General features: G+C 34.2%; 2 non-coding genes across 2 annotated transcripts in view; both read right to left on the reverse strand.

Annotated features, from left to right (window-relative positions):
• The window catches only part of LOC145848766 (5.8S ribosomal RNA), a 153-nt gene extending 6 nt beyond the window's left edge, over nucleotides 1-147 (reverse strand). Inside the window, exon 1 of the ribosomal RNA XR_014372149.1 lies at nucleotides 1-147. This exon is cut by the window's left edge and continues 6 nt beyond it. This is a non-coding gene — a ribosomal RNA (5.8S ribosomal RNA).
• A 185-nt stretch (nucleotides 148-332) lies between these two features.
• On the reverse strand, nucleotides 333-2,140 carry LOC145848761 (small subunit ribosomal RNA). The gene has a single exon (XR_014372144.1). It is a non-coding gene; the product is annotated as a small subunit ribosomal RNA (ribosomal RNA).
• Between the last annotated feature and the right edge of the window lie 3,281 nt (nucleotides 2,141-5,421).

A 5,421-nucleotide genomic window follows, 5' to 3' on the forward strand; every position in this document is an offset into this window, starting at 1 on the left:
TGAGACGGACGTGGCCCCAGGATTACCCGAGGCCGCAATACGCGTTCAGAATATCGATGCTCAATGTGTCCTGCAATTCACATTACTTCTCGGAGCTAGCTCCGTCCTTCATCGACGCTCGAGCCGAGTGATCCACCGCTAAGAGATCTCTCGTGTTAATCAATCTCAATGCAACCAAAAAATCGTGTTCAAAAAGAAGCGGCCGCGCCAGCACTTGCGTGCTGAATTATTACTCCCGCTGTCAGGAAGCAACGCGACCGAACTATAACAGTTACAGGGCTCGGTCCCTTCTTAAAAGAAGAGACGTCGCTTGAAATCAAATTTCGATTCGTTAATGATCCTTCCGCAGGTTCACCTACGGAAACCTTGTTACGACTTTTACTTCCTCTAAATGATCAAGTTCGATCGTCTTTTCGAACACCGGCGAGTGCGTTGCCGCACGTACCAGGCTCAATCGGAGGACCTCACTAAACCATTCAATCGGTAGTAGCGACGGGCGGTGTGTACAAAGGGCAGGGACGTAATCAACGCAAGCTAATGACTCGCGCTTACTGGGAATTCCTCGTTCAAGGGAAACAATTGCAAGTCCCTATCCCTAGCACGACCGGGGTTCAACGGATTACCCGGACCTTTCGGCCTAGGGAACACACGATGATCCGGTCAGTGTAGCGCGCGTGCGGCCCCGAACATCTAAGGGCATCACAGACCTGTTATTGCTCAATCTCGTGTGGCTAAAAGCCACTAGTCCCTCTAAGAAGTTGTCTCCGACCCAATGGGTCGAGCAGCTATTTAGCAAGTAAGAGTCTCGTTCGTTATCGGAATTAACCAGACAAATCGCTCCACCAACTAAGAACGGCCATGCACCACCACCCACAGAATCAAGAAAGAGCTCTCAATCTGTCAATCCTCGCTGTGTCCGGGCCGGGTGAGATTTCCCGTGTTGAGTCAAATTAAGCCGCAGGCTCCACTCCTGGTGGTGCCCTTCCGTCAATTCCTTTAAGTTTCAGCTTTGCAACCATACTTCCCCCGGAACCCAAAGACTTTGGTTTCCCGGAAGCTGCCGGACAGTTCTTAAGTTCGACACTGCCCGATCGCTAGTCGGCATCGTTTAAGGTCAGAACTAGGACGGTATCTGATCGTCTTCGAACCTCTGACTTTCGCTCTTGATTAAAGAAAACATTCTTGGCAAATGCTTTCGCAGTCGTTCGTCTTGCGCCGATCCAAGAATTTCACCTCTAACGGCACAGTACGGATGCCCCCGTCCGTTCCTATTAATCATTACCTCGTGCTCCGAAAACCAACAAAATAGAACCGAGGTCCTATTCCATTATTCCATGCAACATTATACAAGCGTAAAGCCTGCTTTGAACACTCTAATTTTTTCAAGGTAAACTTGCCGGACCACCGCAACACTCAGTTAAGAGCACCGCGAAGGCACCGACCAACAAGAACAACGAGGCCAGTGCTAGCCTTTCGACCGACCAACCTCGCCGTCCCTATATCCAACTACGAGCTTTTCAACCGCAACAACTTAAATATACACTTTTGGAGCTGGAATTACCGCGGCTGCTGGCACCAGACTTGCCCTCCAATGGATACTCGTTAAAAAGTTTAAAGTGTACTCATTCCAATTGCAGGACCTCGTACGAGGTCTGCATTGTTATTTTTCGTCACTACCTCCCCGAGCCGGGAATGGGTAATTTGCGCGCCTGCTGCCTTCCTTGGATGTGGTAGCCGTTTCTCAGGCTCCCTCTCCGGAATCGAACCCTGATTCTCCGTCACCCGTTACAACCTCGGTAGGCCGATACCGTACCGACGATAGTTGATAGGGCAGTTGCTTTAATGAGATGTCGCCAGCACTAGGCCGTGCGATCCGCAAGCTTATCCAGAGTCACCATTGTAACGACCCGAAAGCCGGTTAGTTTTGGTCTGATAAATGCGCGCCTCACGTCAGTTCGGCGCTTTACGCATGTATTAGCTCTAGAATTGCCACAGTTATCCATGTAAAAGCGTACAATCAAATGAACCATAACTGATTTAATGAGCCATTCGCAGTTTCACTGTACGTGAGCTCGTACTTACACTTGCATGGCTTAATCTTTGAGACAAGCATATGACTACTGGCAGGATCAACCAGATAACTATCCGAGGGCGTTTAAACCCGTTGCTCGACTGAGCGTTTTTACTGTATAAATACAGACCTTTTCTATCACTCGGCTTAAAAGCCTTGCGAACGTTACTGAAAGTCGGCGCCGGCCTTTTGCTGTTTAAAGCGCCAGCCCGCGTCGACTGCAGCATGCAGCTATACAACTGACTGTTCTTTCTCCCGACCAACCGTTTGCCTTCTGCCGGTTAACTCGTCAGCAGCAACACGCCATCTGTCTGCTGCAGTTACCCGCCTCGAGCCGTGCCTGCCTGCGTCGGCTACTCGTCTCGACGACTTCGCAAAGCTATAAGCCTACCGCCGCTGGACGCTTGTAGTTTTTCATACGCTGCTCCAATGCGTTTACATAGCACGTTCGCCGCCGCTGCAATAGCCGCGCCTCGGGTGCTAAACAGTAATGCTTTAAGCCCGCTTTCTCGCCAAGTCGACCGAACGCACAAACACGTCTCTCTCACTAGTGTAAAGTAATGCATACGTGTATGATGCTCAAATGTTGCTGTTGAACTTTTTTTGCCGATTTTTTTCAATTTGTTTGTTTCTTTCAATTATTTTAATGTTTTAAGCTTATTTATGCTACGTTTAAATGTTTTAATACTTTTTTTATACTTTATTTAATATGTTTAAAAGAAATAAATAAAAAATAATATATATAAACTACTTTTTTTAATGTTTTAAATATGTTTGTTTATTATAAATAAACTTTATTTGTATTATTTTTTATTTAAACTTACTTTTTAAATCTTTATACTTGTTTTATCGTTTTAAGCACATTGCGATAAATATAATAAACAAAAAATTGAATGAAATAATAATAATAATAAAAAAAAAAAAAAACATAAGCTTATTTTATATGTTTCATTTTATTTTTATTTAAACTTACCTTTCAAACCTTAATACTCGTTTTATTTTTTTAAGCAGATCGCGATAAATATAATAAACAAACAATTAAATAAAAATAAATAAAAATAAAATAAAAAAATCAAACAAAAGCTTATTTTATATGTTTCATTTTATCTTTATTTAAACTTCCTTTTAAACCTTTATAGTTGTTTTATTTTTTAAGCACATCGCGATAGATATAATAAACAAACAATGAAATAAAAATAATAATAATAATAATAATAAATCATAAGCTTATTTTGTATGTTTCATTTTATTTTATTTAAAACTTACAATTTAAACCTTTGTATTTGTTCTATTCTTTTAAGCACATCGCGATAAATATAATAAGCAAACAATTAAATAAAAATAAAATAAAAAAATCAAACATAAGCTTATTTTATATGTTTCATTTTATATTTATTTAAACTTACTTTTTAAACCTTTATAGTTGTTTTATTTTTCAAGCACATCGCGATAGATATAATAAACAAACAATGAAATAAAAATAATAAAAATGATAATAAAAAATCATAAGCTTATTTTGTATGTTTCATTTTATTTTATTTAAAACTTACATTTTTATTTATTTAAACCTTTGTATTTGTTCTATTCTTTTAAGCACATCGCGATAAATATGTTAAGCAAACAATTAAATAAAAATAATAATAATAATAAAAAAATCATAAATTTATTTTATATGTTTCATTTTATTTTTATTTAAACTTACTTTTTAAATCTTTATAGTTGTTTTATTTTTTAAGCACATGGCGATAAATATAATAAGCAAACAATTAAATAAAGATAATAACAAATAAATAAAACAATACGGCTAAACTATAAAAAGAAAACTAAATAACTGATAAATACTTGTAAATCATTATTTGAAAAATTTATTTTGAAACACAACACGATTGATTTATAAATAATAATATATTTTTAATTTGTGTAGTTCATTTAAAGTAGTCTCCCTTTTTGCTTCTGGTTTTATTAGAGTTATATATAACAATAAATTGTGTAGTTCATTTAAAGTAGTCTCCCTTTTTGCTTCTGGTTTTATTAGAGTTATATATAACAATAAATTGTGTAGTTTATTTAAAGTAGTCTCCCTTTTTGCTTCTAGTTTAATTAAAGTTATATAACACATACTATAGTAAGTTAAAAAAACTATAGTAACTTTATAAAACTACTTTATAAAATACATTTGTATAATTTAATAACTTTAAAATAACTATCAAGAATAAAATAGAATAGAATAGCTTTAAGTTTAGTATACAATTGGTATGTAAATTGTGTAGTTTATTGAAAGTAGTCTCCTTATTTGCTTCTGGTTTTACTTGAGTTACATAACGTTAAATAAACATACTTAATAAACGTAACCATCAATACTGTCATTTTAATAAAACTAAGTACAAATACATTGAATTAACATAGAACTTTAAAAAGCCTTCGCTAGTATCTGTTGGTAACAGTAATAACCTATTATGACTCACAATACAAGAGTGCGAAATTTATTTTTCATTTGATTTTTCAGGTATTTATTTATTTGTGGAAATAAACTTTTTTATTACGTTAGAAACTAATTGAATTTTTCCTCTAACTATGCCTATTATTATATTTAGTATGCTTAAAAGTAATAAAATGAAACGTCGCGATTATATAATAAACAAACAATCAAACAAACAAAGAAATAAAAAAAAATATTTTTTTTAAACTTATATTTCAACTATATGTCTTATTTTATTTTCATTTAAACTTACTTTAAACCTCTGTATTTGTTAAATATATTTCAACACAATACGATTAAACTATAAGACAAACAACAAAATAAAATAATCACATTAATAAATACACTAAGCAAATAGCTAGAATAAATATAAATAGTTCAATATATACAATATATTTCTTCCATTTTTAAGTTACTTGTTAAACATATTTATTTAAAAATGTTTCTTTAGAATATAAAACTAACAGTTGTACAAATAAAGAAATTAAAAAGCCAAAACACATAACACTAACTTTTCATAAATTAGATATGCAAATATGAACAAAATAATAACTAAATTGTAAAGCTTTTGTAAACTGTGAACTTATAAACTTATAATAATAATTGCATATTCACTATTCACAATAGCTTTTTATTTAGTACACAACTGGTCTGTAAATTGTGTAGTTTATTGAAAGTATAATCCCGTTTTGCTTCTGGTTTAAATTAAGTTATACAACACATACTAAAGTAAATTAAATAAAGTAATTCACTACTATCTATTAAATAAAACCAATTTACAAAATACATTAATTTAAATTAAATTGAACTTTGAACTTATAATAATAATTGCATATTCACTATTCAGAATTTCTTTAAATTTAGTACACAA

Source organism: Thalia democratica, unplaced genomic scaffold (assembly GCF_965202585.1).
Source record: "Thalia democratica unplaced genomic scaffold, ktThaDemo2.hap1.1 HAP1_SCAFFOLD_1655, whole genome shotgun sequence".
In the NCBI taxonomy this organism is placed as follows: domain Eukaryota; kingdom Metazoa; phylum Chordata; class Thaliacea; order Salpida; family Salpidae; genus Thalia; species Thalia democratica.